Source organism: Bos javanicus, chromosome 9 (genome assembly GCF_032452875.1).
Source record: "Bos javanicus breed banteng chromosome 9, ARS-OSU_banteng_1.0, whole genome shotgun sequence".
Taxonomy (NCBI): domain Eukaryota; kingdom Metazoa; phylum Chordata; class Mammalia; order Artiodactyla; family Bovidae; genus Bos; species Bos javanicus.
The window spans coordinates 36,196,663-36,214,267 of NC_083876.1; the positions used below are offsets into that span (position 1 = coordinate 36,196,663).

The following is a 17,605-nucleotide window of genomic DNA, read 5'->3' on the forward strand; positions in this document are numbered from 1 at the left end:
ATTTTGCCACTCAATAATTGCCCTTTGGTTACCTCCCTTAAAGGGTATATTTTATAATACATTGTTAATAGAGAAAGGATTATTTTATCAAATGCTCTTTACCTGTTGCTTTCACTGGTGGTGTACATTACCTCACAATATTTTCTTATAATTGTAGCAGATTAATTATGTGTAATCTATGTATTATTTATTTATTGAAATAGCTATGGTAATTTCTGACTTTCTTAATATATCAGGAGTAACTCATTTCTTCACATTAATAGTGCATATGTGAATGTATATGTTTGTGTTAAAATAACATCTTCACATGTTACTAGTTTCAGTAGGATAAAATTTCAAGGATTATTCCCTCTGAAGCTTTTAGGTAGGAGAAGATGAGAAACTGGGCAAAGGGGAAAATTTCATCTTCCTGCAGTGTATCACACAATTAGGTACTTTATGGGGAATTTTATGTCTTCTACTGAAATAGCCAGCATTGGATGTTTTCAGAAATAGGATATTGGATTGATCAGATCATTGGTCAGTTCTGCTATGGTAATTTCTGTTTGCCTAAAGAGGGTGTTTTTTGCTTGATTTGAATACACGTTAGAAAACAGTCAATGTTCTTTGTTTAGATTTCTTGAATCATACCATGCTAGAAACGGCCATACTACAAGATTTCTTACTTGTCAAAGTGCTTCTTTTTCAAGTGTTATGGTAGGAGAATCATTTAATGGTGTGAGAAGAGATTCATAGCATATTACATGGAAAAAAACATTATAGAAAAAATATAAATTACAGTTCCTTTTTATATTATATACACAAAGGAAAGCCTTTGGTAGTAGAGTTGTGGTTATGATCACAATCTTTGGTGTAATTTGGAGGGTCCAGTTTCAAATCCTAGCTTCTCACTTTATTAAATATATGACCTTTGACCTAGAGCAAATTACTAAACATATCTCTGCCTTAATTTCCTCATTTGCAATGGAGATGATGGGTTCGTACATTAAAGATTATTTATATTATCTGTTCTAAACTATTTATATATAATAGAGAAGAGAGATGGGTACAAAGTACTCAATATTGTTAAAATGATATTGTTATTATTAATGAATAATATTAATAATGCTTACCTTGGATAATTTGGCTTAAAAGTAATTTTTATTTCTTCTTTATAATTGTATTTTCTAGATTGTCTAAAATTGCCATGAATAAAGATTAAATAATTTTAAATAAGAGAATAATTAAATTAAATAAGAGAAATTAGAATACTCTAATTTATATTAGAAATTTTTAAACACAACTCCAGCCCTCTTTAAGTCTTCTAAGCAGATACTACTTTATGTGATTTTAGTTTTTATTTCATTCTTCTTAATGGATTAAAATTGGAATGTTACTGAGTTATTAAGATCTTAACAGTTGCACAGAAATAAGGTTAGCAGACAAAAATGTAAGTAGCTTTTCATCTCAAAATATTATTTATAATAATAAATATTAAGACAGACTTTTTATCACTCATTACAACTTTTTCAGTTTCTAAAGTTACTTTAAACGAAAGTGGATCACAAGAAAATGTAAAAAGCAAAATTATATGCTTGAGGGAAAAAGAATTTAGTAAGTCACTGCTTGTTAATTCAAGGTTAGTTCATAAAAAGAAAGAATGAAAACTGACAATTATATATCTAATTGGGAAGAAAATGAAGACTTTTCCCACTAGAGCATAAACATGTCTATTTTCTTCTTTTTATTTTATTAAACAAATTAATCAATATAATAGGATATACTTCAGTATCATTCAGATCTTTACTAAACAATATATCTTACTTTGTAAAACTATGTATGAAAATGGTGTGCAAATAGAATATTCTTGCACTTTAGAGAATGAGTCATATAATAATGTATATATATTAACGAGCTACAGACAATTTGAATTTTAGTTTTATGGATATTTTCTTTCTCTCCCCCCCCAATTTAATTTTATCAAATTTAGTATCTTTTTCTCTAAAATATACTGTTCTATTCTGATCTGAATATACAGTAATATATGTATATGTGTATGTATATACAGGTATTCATATACACTGACATATATACATATATGTGTATGTATGTGTGTGTGTATTGCAAAAAGACAAGTTGAGGATATACTTTTTAGCTCTACAGAATACATTCATTCTGGCTACAAACTCTTAGCTTGTAGTAATTTTACTTCCCACAAATTATTATGGAAATATTTTAAAGATTTGTAACAATGGTAGTAAAGGAGTTTTAGCCCTTTTTTCCCCCTAGCTCCTATAGTCATAGACCCAGGCTTTTAGGAGCTGAGAGATTCAGTGCTTTCTGGCTTGTGGTTAGGAAACCCATTGTACAAATTATCACAGATTTTTCCGGGTCTAGGTTGTGACTAAGACTAGATCTTCTGTCTCAGGCTGGCTTCCTAATTCACAGCACAATTCTTAAAAAGTGACTGATTTCACAACTGGTTTTTCACTGTAAAAAAGGACACATTTAAAGGAAAAAAAAAAAAAAAACACTTTAAAAATATATGACTTGTGACAACGCCGCAATTAGCACCAAAAATATGGCCTCTGTAAAATAGTGGTTCAACGTAGTACAAAGCCTTTAGATCTGTGCACTGTGAATGGGTTTGTCAATGAAGAATACATTGTTAATGTGAAAAATGAAGCCAATATAGATTTGGTATTAAACTTTAAAATTCTTTAATGACTTTTAAGTTCTTCCTAGACAGTAGCTCGAATATTTTATTTTCTAAATAATGATATATGAACCCAGAGCCATTTTGTTATCACTTTTAAAGTCACTTGATTATCACCTTTGTTTTGTTTTTCTTGACATTGAATGTTTAAGACCAGATTCTTGGTCAATGACAAGGCAGATATATAGTTACCATCCAATGATTAGACCTGTACAGAGATAGAAATAGTTTCTAGCTGGTAGACTTGGCTGAGTCCTTCATCAGGTTTTCCAATCCACAGATACATGCAGTGTTATTTTAAAGAAGTTCTTTCTGTCTGTATTTTTTTGCCTAAATATTCTACCTGCTGCTGAAAAAGATTTGAGGTTCTTTTTGGAGATACATTATTTTTTGATACCCTGAAACAGTTTTTAAGAGCATTTCTCAATATAGGCAATAACTTTCACAACTTCTCCAGTTTATTAACTAGAGGACTTGGACAGCTCTTTAGGGGGTTGTAGGAAACACATTTTTCGTCCCTACCTTTTTCTTTCCCTCTGAAATAACATACTCAACGTGTAGGAAAGGCGGAGAACCCCATGGTCTGCATTGGGATCTCAGTAGTTTCTTTTTGTAACTGGACATAGAAGAAAGACTTATAAAACATTTTAATTTAAATGAATGTGTTGGAGTATAAACCAAAGATGATGCTTCTTTTGTGACATTAAAAAATAATAATAGCAAAGGCATCTTAGTTTACACATTACTTTAAAATTTTGGAAAAAACTTTCCTGAATATAATCTTATTTGATTTTTTGCAGGTTCTAGATAGTGTTTGTATGGTTATTCCTACTTTATAGATGAGAAAACTAAGCTTCTGAGAGACCTTGCAGGTGGTGAATGTCAAACCAAGTCTAGAAATCATAGTAACCCTTAATCCAAGGATACCACATATTATCTTGATGATGACTTTGGTTCTAAAGAAGTCACAGTGACAACTCAAAACTAGACTAGCAATTAGAATAAAGGAAAATTAGGGTTGATATCAGAGAAGGCGATGGCACCCCACTTAAGTACTCTTGCCTGGAAAATCCCATGGATGGAGGAGCCTGGTAGGCTGCAGTCCATGGGGTCACTAAGAGTCAGACACGACTGAGCGACTTCACTTTCACTTTTCACTTTCATGCATTGGAGAAGGAAATGGCAACCTACTCCAGTGTTCTTGCCTGGAGAATCCCAGGGACTGGGTTGGGGGAGGGCCTCGTGGGCTGCCGTCTCTGGGGTCGCACAGAGTCGGACACCACTGAAGCAACTTAGCAGCAGCAGCAGCAGGGTTGATATCTTACTGCTACTGCTGCTAAGTCGCTTCAGTCGTGTCCGACTCTGTGCGACCCCATAGACGGCAGCCCACCAGGCTCCCCTGTCCCTGGGATTCTCCAGGCAAGAACTGGAGTGGGTTGCCATTTCCTTCTCCAGTTGATATCTTAAGCAAAGCCTAAAAAACTAATCAAAGACTGAAATCTGGAATTTGGTATAAAACAGGATTTATCTGTATCATCTGTGTAGCTCTAATAGGAAAGATTAATAATTTTCCTGTTGATACTACTTTAGGAGCAAAACCAAATTAAAAGCTTGGATTTGGGAGAAATAGATTTAAAAGTCCTGAAATTCTGGCTACCAAAGTATAGAAGTTGTATTACTTTATATTAAAAAAAAAAAGGTTTAGGGAATAAAACTTTATACTTGAGGAATTTTTAGTTGAGAGATTATTTTTCTTGTGATTGCACATGAATAGTCTATGAGATTAGCTGTGCCAAATTCCATGCGTCTCTCTGTGCTCAGCATTCCTTGGTTCTTGCCTTTAATAATAGGATCGAAGGGGATGAGAAAAGGTAGGAACAGGAGGGAGGGAGATGGAGGGAGAGGAAAAGAAAGAAATCGAATCTGTGGAAACAGAACAGTTCCAGGTGCACCTCGGTGGGCCAAACAGAGCATTCAGTACAGTGTATTAACATGGGCTTGAATAATTCAGACTTTCAAACCGCAGGAAGAGGCTTTCCAGTGGGAGGAAAAGTCCCCATAATTAAAGCTTCCCTGGCACATGGAGGCAGCTGTATCCTCCGACAGACCGAGAAAATTGGACATGGCCTAATAGCCTAAGAGAACAGGGATGCTGGGGTGCAGCATTGTTAGAGAAGTGTTAGGTTTATTTTGGTGTTCTCCAATTATAAAGTCAATTCTCTGGATACCAGCTTCTTTTACATATTAATGGCCTAACCCTTGGCATATGGCAGGAATGTATATTCAACTCCGAGACTGCTTGAAAAATGGAATGGTGAGTTCAAAGATGCCAGTGGCAGCGTGTTACATTTTTGAAAGGTAGCTTTCAAAATAAACAAGAAGATGGGAATTTTTTTACATCAATATGCCAGTCACTTTAGAAAGAAAAATATTTCCTCACTTAATGTCTCCACATAAAGTGCTTAAGGGGTTCAAACTATTATGTGTATTTAATAGATATATGTATTCATACAGTTTCTGAATGCTGTCTTAAAAATTATTTCTGTATGTACATTCCATCCATAGCAAATTTAAACTATGACTTCAATTCACTCCTTTCAAGTATTCAAAAATCTTACTTGATTTTAGTTGATCCAAGTGCCAAGTTTCATCAGCACCTTGTTTTTTTGTTTTTTTTGTAGAAGGTGCTTGTTTTTCCCCTCTGGTGCACTTCCTATTTGTAATTTCCTGCCATCTCCCAGTGTCTTCAGCAAGGAGGCTAATTGTCATGCTTGTTTTCTGGGGGCTGAATGCAGCAAAGCGTCTATCTGAAATAAACAATTCAGTGTATTTCTGGAGGCTTTGCCAGACTGTGAAAAGCTAAAACATATTGCGGTGTTCCCTCAGGGACTTCACAGCATGCCTGGGCTGAAGAAAGTGGAAAAAGAGGGTAACCACAGTATCTTCTACTTCCCTTTCCCTTTACTGACTTCTGAGTTAAAAGCTTACCTCTCTCTTCACATTTGATTCCCCTCCCACCCTGACGTCCAGAACATCAGTGCAGCCGGTGAGCTGTGTTCCAGGTGGCCGCAGGGGATGGGAAAATAGACACGGAAGGCAAGGAATCTGAAGGCTGCTGCTCCAGGGAGAAAAGTTTATTTTTATCAGTCTCTTTAAAAGCTGGCCAAAAAGCATCTCTGTCCTTTCAAAGGAATTCTATTACATTCAGGACAAGCTTTTAAAACTTCCATGATAAAACTGTATTATGCAGAACCATCATTCCAAGAGTTAGATCTAACATTGTAAGACTACACTGGCATACTTCATAAAGTCTAAGTCATTTTAAATCATGTATTTTTAATTAAGGGACCGTGTTACCCTTATTAGCACCCATATATGTTGTACTGACTAAAGATGCTGCTTTGTCACTCAGTCGTGTCTGAGTCTTTGTCGTCTCATGGACTATAGCCCACCAGGCTCCTCTGTCCATGGGATTCTGCAGGCAAGAATACTGGAGTGGGTTGCCATTCCCTTCTCCAGAGGATCTTCCTGACCCAGGGATTGAACATGGGTCTCTCACATTGCAGGAAGGTTCTTTACCATTTGAACCACTAGGGAAGCCCAGCTGGCTAAAGATGCGGTAAGATAAAATATGTGAAACACTGAGATATTTGGAAGGGACCACCGAGACAAAGGTGTGATGTGTTATTGGGGAAATAGACATATCCCAGAGTACATTTCTTATTCTGCATTCCCAATTAAATGATATCTGAGCTCTCATTTTAATGCTCAAAATCTGTTCCTAACAAGAACTTTGCCAAACTTATTAGACTATGGCCTTAAAGAAGTAGAATGAGTGGCTTCAATGTGTAACCACAAACCCATTGACCTGATAGTCTCACGTTTACAGATTCCATTGTTAGCCTGATGATGATGAGAGGGTTTATGACTTTATTACTTACTAGTTTTTATGATTCTTAAAGGCTCTGTCTATAGCTGAAAGTGCCCTACTTTGGTTTAATGGTAAATTGTGAATAAGCAGGTCAGATTATCTTCAAAGGCATACAAATGGAAATTGAATCTCTGAAGGCTCATCCAAAATGGAAGAGATGAGTAATATTTTTTCTGACTTCAAAAATATCATACTTTCGAACTTTTTGAATGTCAGTGTAATGAAATAAACTTTAGAGACACCCTTTGCTACGTGGAAGACAGAAAATGTCGGAAATAATTTCATAATTCAATATTCAGAAGACTCAGCTATAATCAACTATGTGATTGGGACAAGTCTGATTTTGAGTCCCATTTTATTAACTGGATTTGGATAACTGGCTCTGATCCCCTTCCCAGTAGTATGTCCTGGGTTCCCTCCCCACTGCTTAATGGGAGGGGAGTCTACCTCCCAAATTTCAGCCTGTGGCCAGAATTCTCATTTTATCTGTTGAAAGGCTCTATAATGTAGCCTAGAGTCTCCTTTCAGACTCAGCTCCCCATGTCCCTTTTAAGTCTTTTTTAACTCCATTGGCTGCCAAATGTTGGCCTATATGATCGCCTGTGTCCTGAAATATAGCAGCCTATTGTCCTCAGGAACAAGTGAAGAATCCTGAATCTGGCCTAAAAAGGCCCTTCCTAAGTTGACATTGGCCTGAGTCACCTCAACTTCCCACTCCATGCTCCAGTTACCCTGAAAGACTTTCACCTTCCCATATTCATGATTTTTTTCCCTCTATGTGGAATACTTTTACCAACATCTTCCTCTTCCTCTCTCTGTCTCTGTGTCTGTACTCTCTCTCTGTAACCCACACACGTAACCACAAGCATCCCTGTCCTGGAAAACCTCACTCTCTTCAGGGTTCGTGTAGATAGTGTTTCTCTGAGAAGCCCTCCTGGGCTGGTTTGGCTGCCTTTGTGGCTCCTTCTCTGGCTCCCAGGCCATGGACTTCTGCTTTGGTCCTGTGTATCACTGTCGATTATAAGTGCCTTCCCTTTCCTGTTCTTTGTAGAAATTCTTTCCTTGCTGTTCCCTAAGCTATCTGAGGGCTTCCCTGGTGGCTCAGCCTGCAATGCAGGAGACCTGGGTTCGATCCCTGGGTCGGGAAGATCCCCTGGAGAAGGGAATGGCAACCCACTCCAGTATTCTTGCCTGGAGAATCCCATGGGCAGAGGAGCCTGGTGGGCTACAGTCCACGGGGTCGCAAAGAGTTGGACACAACTGAGCGACTTAACTAGCTCTAACTCAAGCTATCTGAGGCTAGGGACCAGGGCTTATTTACCATAGTGTTCCTAGTCCTTGCCCTAGTGTCTGCTACATAAGTTTCTCAGTAAGTATTTGTTGACTGGATCAGCGAACTAGAGCCAGTGCATCCAAACTCTCTCCCAACTTCTGAAAGGTAGCCCTTTTCTGCCCAGCAGACCATGGCCACTTGCAGAAGACAGTCCCTCTGTCTGATTCTCCTGCCCTGCCCCCTCCCTTTGAGGTAAATACCATCGTACTGGACCATGTCCTGACTATAACAAGGGCATTCTCAGGAAGCACTGAGATAAGGACAGTCTTCAGGAGCCAATACAAATGTGGATGCTTCCAGAATGGAGAGCACCCTTTATTGGTGTTTTCATCATTTAAATCTCACTGCAATTGCAGTAAAAATATGGGACAGCTTTGTTATACTCCATCACTGCATAATCTACATTTCCAACTTTGTAAAACACACCGAGCACAGATTCCACCTATTTTTCCCTAAATAGAAAAAAACAAGTTAAAGTTGAAACTATACTTCCATTGCAGAAGCCAATAGTGCAGTTTGCTGCTCTTCATGCCTCTTATCCTATGCTAAGAACAAGCGCAATTTACAGGGCATTCCCTTAAGCAGTACTTTCACATTTCAGGATCATTGCATATACATCCTTGCTTTAGTTCAACGCTGATAAACACCCAAGCACACACGTCTAAACATTGACAGAAGGTACTGATTTTTCTTGTGAAGAAATATGATCAAGGAATAATCCTGAAGTTTTAATATCCTTATGTAGTTCCAGGTTTCTTTGCCTAATTCTTAACTTTTAAATAGATGATTTATTGTCATTAAATTCTCCAGTATTGATCAGCAAACCTATAGTGCACTGCCTATTTCTCCAAATGGAATTGATGCAATAAAGTAGAAGCAGGATGAAAATAGCTTATTGTTGTTGTCATGCTTGATTCTTTACTAAGCTTCGGAGTTTTTCCTGAGCGGTGAATTACTGATAACCCGATTTTGTTAGCTGCACTCTGTCATTTGCTGTGGAGAACACATTTCCATCTGTTTTCAAAAGGAATCCTTTGAGATCTGCGTGTGTGCATGAAATTTTATGCAAAGAAAAAAGTGTGTTTCCCTAGACTTGGTCTTTTTTCGTGTAAATTCACTCAGAGGTCTTATCACTCCCTGTTCATTTCATCTCTACCTCAACTTCAAGCATGTACTTTCTTCTCTACTTTCCCAGCCACCAGCCTTCAGCTTCTAATGGAAATTGGTATTCAAGAAATCTGAATACACTGATGAACAATTAAAACCTTGGAGATTTGTTATAAGAGTTTATGGTCTCACACTTTATTGGATTTTTAAAGAATACTGAAATATCACTGCTTTTTTAGTGAATGAAAAAGGCTTGACATTCCTCCCAAGCTGTTAAATTCATCTCCGTTTTCATTTTATTGCATTTTATTTTACTGTTAATTGGGGAGAATTTTTCTGTTCATTTGGACTCAAATCCTATAAGACTGGTAAATCTGCAAGCAAGATTATACAAAAAATGCCACCCTCCAGACAGAGAAATTAGTAATAATGACAAGAAAAAGAATAACATTTTAAATGGCCTACACTCAAATTCAAGAGGTAAAAGAATTAAACAGAATTTCTATTGATTTTGACGTATTTTTTTTATTACAGCATGGTGTTCATTTATGGAGCTATATAAATCTCAGAAGAATAATTGAGGAGCACGTGTAAACCTGCTCCCTTGTCCCTTTTGGGTTTCTTCCCTCATGACTCAACCCAAATGTCAGGAAACAGCTGTCAGTCATGGGTGGCTGTGTTTAATCATCTATTGTTTCTCACACTAACCAAACCCCCAGAAGCCCACCCCAGGTGGCCTTTACCAAAAGTAAGAAATGAGACCTCCGGTCCTCTCTCATCAGGGATAATTAGGGTGACCTTTTCATGTTTGGGGAATTTTAAAATATATAAAATATCAGAGTAAAAAAAAGTCAGTCTTTTTTTCCATTATAATTAAAACTATAACCTAGACAAGGCAGCCTTTAATGAAAGCATTTCTGCTCAGCAAGGGATATAGGAATACATCTCTGGAACTAAACCTTTTAAAACATCCTTGAATATCTGCATATGGCATTTCCTGAAGTCATTGAAATTTCTATGTGTGTACTCAGGCATGGAGCTGTTTAGAATGAATTCCTTTATCAGGAACTGTTCCCTGCTTTTCTTTGCCTATGAAATGTTTTGTGTAACAAACATTGTAACCCAGAAATGTATCTGTTTATTCAGCAGATGGAAGTGATAAATTTGCAACACGGAAAAGAAGAGGGGGAAAAAACCAAGTCTTGCATTTATACAAACAGAGTTTTATTATTGTTGATTATTATTACTGTTTATTTAACTGCTCTTATAAGCAACTGCATATTTCCTGTTGTGAAGAAGCAAAAGGAATGTAATTAATTTTCTTCTTTTTTCCAGCATGGTTTATTACTTAACCATCATTGGTAGTTAATACCCTGTTGATACTATAATAACCAGGGAGAGCCACCACTGAATAGAATGAAAGAGAATTAAGATTTTTTAAAAAATAAACTTTCATAATGTATCAATCTTTTTAGGGGTAAAAGCGATTCTCCTAATATTTGAAACTTTCAGTTGAAAAACTGTGACTCTTCTGGATTTCTTTATATCTTTCTACTTGGTCTTAAAACACAACGCCAAAAACATTCTGATTTAATGTAAAGGAAAGTCAACCTGTAAAGCTAAAATAGGTCTGATTGGTGTTCATTCTTTGCCAGATGCACCGTTCCCTTCTTTAGCTAGAGATTCGTCCTCATGCAGCCAAAGGATCATAATGTCTTCCAACAGTGTCTAAAATAACCCCGTTCTTCAAACATCATTCCATTTCATTATGTCCTGATATAAACAGAGGGATACAGGAAAGAGCAGGTACTTCATCAAAGGTGAGTCAAGTGGATCAAGTAGAAAAGAGGGAACATATGCGTGTGTTTGGAAAATAGGCCTTTTTGTGCCCATTAGCCTCCAATCTTAGCTGTAGAAATTGCCCTGTATTTTATGAAATTTGGGCTATGGAGAGGAAACGAAAGTGCAGGGCCGTGGTCATTTAATGTATTTCACCTGGAAATTTTTACCCATTGGAGACTTGGTTTTTTGGTTTTTTTTTTCCTTCTCTCTACTGTCACAGCTTTTGGAGATTTAGCTATGGCAGATCATGGGCTAATTTACTCAAATGGAATTTGTACTAGTTCAGAAAGAGTGCTTTTTGCTTTTTAATAGCTGGTTAGTAGAGTACCCTTGCCTTGCATAAAACCCTGTTACCCCACTGATTAAGATGGCACTAAACACTTACTCTCTCACCATGCCAGTATTTAAATGTGACTTAATTTATTAAAATAATAAATACATACAGAACATTCTGTGTGCATGGCAGATGAAGTGTTATGAGCACATTCAGAACAATGCATTAATTAATACTTAGCATGACTTAGCATTGTATTGTAGGGTGGCCAAGGGAATGAGGACCAGATAAGTCCACAGTTCTCACCCAGCTCTGTTAGTTAAAAAAGTCACTTAATTTCTCTAGTCTTTGCTTTTGTAAAAGAAGTAACATAGATGTGATAGAGGCTTCAGTTTCCCGAACTTGCCTTCTTTATTTGTTACCTTTTCTCTCTTTTTGGCATCTACCAACCCTGTGAATTTTGACGAGCTAATAAGGAGTTTTCAGGAAGTACTTTTCAGATGGTTATCAGATTATATCAAAAACCCTAGGGCAAGAGGCATGAGAACAAGAACAATGACCAACCTGAGTTTCTATCAACAGTGAAGAGTGCTGCCTAAGCCAAAACCATGAGGACTTTTCTCTGTCCCAGAAGTCAGCAAACTGTATAATATAGGCTTTAGGTCAAAGATCTGTCACTAGTTTTTCTACTACCTGGGACCATTTACACTTTTTTTTTTTTTTTTTTTTTTGGGTAAAATCAGAAATTTTTTTTTTTTCCTTTTATTTTCTTTTTTAATTAATTTTATTTTATTTTTAAACCTTACATAATTGTATTAGTTTTGCCAAATATCAAAATGAATCCACCACAGGTATACATGTGTTCCCCATCCTGAACCCTCCTCCCTCCTCCCTCCCCATACCATCCCTCTGGGTCGTCCCAGTGCACCAGCCCCAAGCATCCAGCATCGTGCATTGAACCTGGACTGGCATCTCGTTTCATACATGACATTTCACATGTTTCAATGCCATTCTCCCAAATCTTCCCACCCTCTTCCTCTCCCACAGAGTCCATAAGCCTGTTCTATACATCAGTGTCTCTTTTGCTGTCTCGTATACAGGGTTATCATTACCATCTTTCTAAATTCCATATATATGCGTTACTATACTGTATTGGTGTTTTTCCTTCTGGCTTACTTCACTCTGTATAATAGGCTCCAGTTTCATCCACCTCATTAGAACTGATTCAAATGTATTCTTTTTAATGGCTGAGTAATACTCCATTGTGTATATGTACCACAGCTTTCTTATCCATTCATCTGCTGATGGACATCTAGGTTGCTTCCATGTCCTGGCTATTATAAACAGTGCTGCGATGAACATTGGGGTACACATGTCTCTTTCCCTTCTGGTTTCCTCAGTGTGTATGCCCAGCAGTGGGATTGCTGGATCATAAGGCAGTTCTATTTCCAGTTTTTTAAGGAATCTCCACACTGTTCTCCATAGTGGCTGTACTAGTTTGCATTCCCACCAACAGTGTAAGAGGGTTCCCTTTTCTCCACACCCTCTCCAGCATTTATTATTTGTAGACTTTTGGATCGCAGCCATTCTGACTGGCGTGAAATGGTATCTCATAGTGGTTTTGATTTGCATTTCTCTGATAATGAGTGATGTTGAGCATCTTTTCATGTGTTTGTTAGCCATCTGTATGTCTTCTTTGGAGAAATGTCTATTTAGATCTTTGGCCCATTTTTTGATTGGGTCATTTATTTTTCTGGAGTTGAGCTGTAGGAGTTGCTTATATATTTTTGAGATTAGTTGTTTGTCGGTTGCTTCATTTGCTATTATTTTCTCCCATTCTGAAGGCTGTCTTTTCACCTTGCTAATAGTTTCCTTTGATGTGCAGAAGCTTTTAAGGTTAATTAGGTCCCATTTGTTTATTTTTGCTTTTATTTCCAATATTCTGGGAGGTGGGTCATAGAGGATCCTGCTGTAATGTATGTCAGAGAGTGTTTTGCCTATGTTCTCCTCTAGGAGTTTTATAGTTTCTAGTCTTACGTTGAGATCTTTAATCCATTTTGAGTTTATTTTTGTATATGGTATTACAAAGTGTTCTAGTTTCATTCTTTTACAAGTGGTTGACCAGATTTCCCAGCACCACTTGTTAAAGAGATTGTCTTTAATCCATTGTATATTCTTGCCTCCTTTGTCAAAGATAAGGTGTCCATATGTGCGTGGATTTATCTCTGGGCTTTCTATTTTGTTCCATTGGTCTATATTTCTGTCTTTGTGCCAGTACCATACTGTCTTGATAACTGTGGCTTTGTAGTAGAGCCTGAAGTCAGGTAGGTTGATTCCTCCAGTTCCATTTTTCTTTACACTTTTAAATGGTTGAAAAATATCCAAAGAAGGATATATTGTGACGCGTGATAGCTATATGATATTCAAATTTCAGTATTTGTAAATAAAGTTTTAGCCTTTGACTGTGTGGATCACAGTAAACTCTGGAAAATTCTGAAAGAGATGGGAATACCAGAACACCTGACCTGCCTTTTGAGAAACCTATATGCAGGTCAGGAAGCAACAGTTAGAACTGGACATGGAAGAGCAGACTGGTTCCAAATAGGAAAAGGAGTACGTCAAGGCTGTATATTGTCACCCTGCTTATTTAACTTATATGCAGAGTACATCATGAGAAAGGCTGGGCTGGAAGAAGCACAAGCTGGAATCAAGATTGCCAGGAGAAATATCAATACCTCAGATATGCAGATGACACCACCCTTATGGCAGAAAGTGAAGAGGAACTAAAAAGCCTCTTGATGAAAGTAAAAGAGGAGAGTGAAAAAGTTGGCTTAAAGCTCAACATTCAGAAAACGAAGATCATAGCATCTGGTCCCATCACTTCATGGGAAATAGATGGGGAAACAGTGGAAACAGTGTCAGACTTTCTTTCTTTGGGCTCCAAAATCACTGCAGATGGTAATTGCAGCCATGAAATTAAAAGATGCTTACTCCTTGGAAGGAAAGTTATGACCAACCTAGATAGCATATTGAAATGCAGAGACATTACTTTGCCAACAAAGGTCCATCTAGTCAAGGCTATGGTTTTTCCAGTGGTCATGTGTGGATGTGAGAATTGGACTGTGAAGAAAGCTGAGCGCTGAAGAATTGATGCTTTTGAACTGTGGTGTTGGAGAAGACTCTTGAGAGTCCCTTGGACTGCAAGGAGATCCAACCAGTCCATTCTAAAGGATATCGGTCCTGGGTGTTCTTTGGAAGGACTGATGCTGAAGCTGAAACTCCAATACTTTTGGCCACCTCATGCGAAGAGTTGACTCATTGGAAAAGACTCTGGTGTTGGGAGGGATTGGGGGCAGGAGGAGAAGGGGACGACAGAGGATGAGATGGCTGGATGGCATCATCGACTCGATGGACATAACTTTGGGTGAACTCCGGGAGTTGGTGATGGACAGGGAGGCCTGCTGTGCTGCAGTTCTTGGGGTCACAAAGAGTTGGACATGACTGAGCGACTGAACTGAACTGAGCCACCCTTGTTTCTTTATGGATTGTCTGTGGCTGATTTCATTCTACAATGGCAGAGTTGACTAGTTGCTACAGAGACCATATGGCCACTAAAAATATATTTACTCTCTAGCAATTTATAGAAAAAGTTTGCTGGTACCTTGTTCAGTCACTCAGTCGTGTCTGAATCTTTGCCACCCCATGGACTGCAGCACGCCTAGGCTTCCTTGTCCTTCACTGTCTCCAGCTCAAACTAATATCCATTGACTTGGTGAGGCCATCCAACCATCTCATCCTCTGTCACCCCTTCTCCTCTTGCCTTCAATCTTTCCCAGCATCAGGGTCTTTTCCAATGAGTCGGCTCTTCACATCATGTGGCCAAAGTATTGGAGATTCAGCTTCAGCATCAAACCTTCCAATGAATATTCAGGGTTGATTTCCTGTAGGATGGACTGGTTTGATCTCCTTGCAGTCCAAGGGACTCTCAAGAGTCTTCTCCAGCACCACAGTTCCAAAGCATCATTTCTTCAGTGCTCAGCCTTTTTTATTGTCCAGCTCTCACATCGGAACATGACTACTGGAAAAACCATAGCTTTGACTATAGGGATCTTTGTAGGCAAAGTAATGTCTCTGCTTTTTAATACACTCTAAGTTTGCCATTGCTTTTCTCCCAAGAGCAAGTGTCTTTTAATTTCATTTTCCTACCCTACTCTATAAAATAATCCCTGACCTTCTTCAGCCAGAAGCCCCTTGCCTGTCACATGTGCTGATGCACATCCCCTGACTACAGTCTTAACATGTGAGTCAGTTAAATCATTCTCTTCTCACAGTTACTGTACACGTATTATAAGCATCATGTATTTGCAGGAGGGTGTTAAAGCTTAGTAACATTATGCAAAGCACGTAGGATAATGCTTGGCACAGAGAGACAGTGTTAACTACTACTGTTGTTATTTACTTATATGTCTGTTCATTTAACAAATATATATATTATGCTTTTATTGCATGTAGTTGTGCAGTCAGGGAATCATTAGGTGCTAAGGGATATGAAGATAACTGACACATTCCCAAACTTCAAGGAACTTATACTCAAAAATGTACCTATTGAATAACAATGCAAAGTAAAGTTGAGTCACAAACAATTGCACATGAAGTATGATGAGACTTCAAAGGCAAGAGGAAAGGAAAGGTGAACTCAGGGAAAGCTTCTGCAGAAGTAAATATCTGAGCTTATCTTGCCCTTACTTTGACATGACCACCCCTGAGGTCTTAGTCTAACCTTCCAATTGCCAACAATTGCATTCCTTTCCTAATCCTATTTGCATCCCCAACTACTACTTGTCTTACCATCTTGCTCACTTTATTATTATTACTCCAATTCAAGCAATGCCAAGGAACCTACAATCCGTTGATCCCACCACCTTCTCACTGCCTTCACCTCGTCACAGCTTTAATTCCCTCCTACCAGCTTAATTGTGTGGCTCTTCATCAAAATTACTCCTTAACTTATACCCTCAATTCCATCAATAACTAAATCCAACACTCTATCTATGCAGGATCCCTTGCAATTTAACATTTCTAGAGAAAAATATATACCATGATAATGCCCTCACTTTCAGTTCCTGAACATTAACTGAAAGGGGTCATTAGTACTGCCCAGCAGCTGTGTAATATGTCCATCATTCATCCATCATCCTCTCTTCTTGAACCTCCACACATCCTCTTCTTTGTCTCTGAACTGATCTCCTTTCTTCAGTTCAGTTGCTCAGTTGTGTCCGATTCTTTGCAACCCCATGAACTGCAGCACGCCAGGCCTCCCTGTCCATCACCAACTCCTGTAGTTCACCCAAACTCATGTCCATCGAGTCGATGATGCCATCCAGCCATCTCATCCTCTGTCGTCCCCTTCTCCTCCTGCCCCCAATCCCTTCCACCACCAGAGTCTTTTCCAATGAGTCAACTCTTCGCATGAGGTGGCCAAAAGTATTGGAGTTTCAGCTTCAGCATCAGTCCTTCCAAAGAACACCCAGGACCGATCTCCTTTAGAATGGACTGGTTGGATCTCCTTGCAGTCCAAGGGACTCTCAAGAGTCTTCTCCAACACCACAGTTCAAAGGCATCAATTCTTTGGCACTCAGCTTTCTTCACAGTCCAACTCTCACATCCATACATGACCACTGGAAAAACCATAGCCTTGACTAGACGGACCTTTGTTGGCAAAGTAATGTCTCTGCTTTTTAATATGCCATCTAGGTTGGCCATAACTTTCCTTCCAAGGAGTAAGCGTCTTTTAATTTCGTGGCTGCAGTCACCATCTGCAGTGATTTTGGAGCCCAAAGAAAGAAAGTCTGACACTGTTTCCACTGTTTCCCCATCTATTTCCCATGAAGTGATGGGACCAGATGCTATGATCTTCGTTTTCTGAATGTTGAGCTTTAAGCCAACTTTTTCACTCTCCTCTTTTACTTTCATCAAGAGGCTTTTTAGTTCCTCTTCACTTTCTGCCATAAGGGTGGTGTCATCTGCATATCTGAGGTATTGATATTTCTCCTGGCAATCTTGATTCCAGCTTGTGCTTCTTCCAGCCCAGCCTTTCTCATGATGTACTCTGCATATAAGTTAAATAAGCAGGGTGACAATATACAGCCTTGATGTACTCCTTTTCCTATTTGGAACCAGTCTGCTCTTCCATGTCCAGTTCTAACTGTTGCTTCCTGACCTGCATATAGGTTTCTCAAGAGGCAGGTCAGGTGGTCTGGTATTCCCATCTCTTTCAGAATTTTCCACAGTTAATGTGATCCACACAGTCAAAGGCTTTGGCATAGTCAATACAGCAGAAACAGATGTTTTTCTGGAACTCTCTTGCTTTTTCCATGATCCAGCGGATGTTGGCAATTTGATCTCTGGTTCCTCTGCCTTTTC

General features: G+C 38.4%; 1 protein-coding gene across 2 annotated transcripts in view; it reads left to right on the top strand.

Annotated features, from left to right (window-relative positions):
- HS3ST5 (heparan sulfate-glucosamine 3-sulfotransferase 5) overlaps positions 1-17,605 on the top strand; it is a 298,321-nt gene that overhangs the window by 52,968 nt on the left and 227,748 nt on the right. The gene's annotated exons all lie outside the window — the stretch shown is intronic.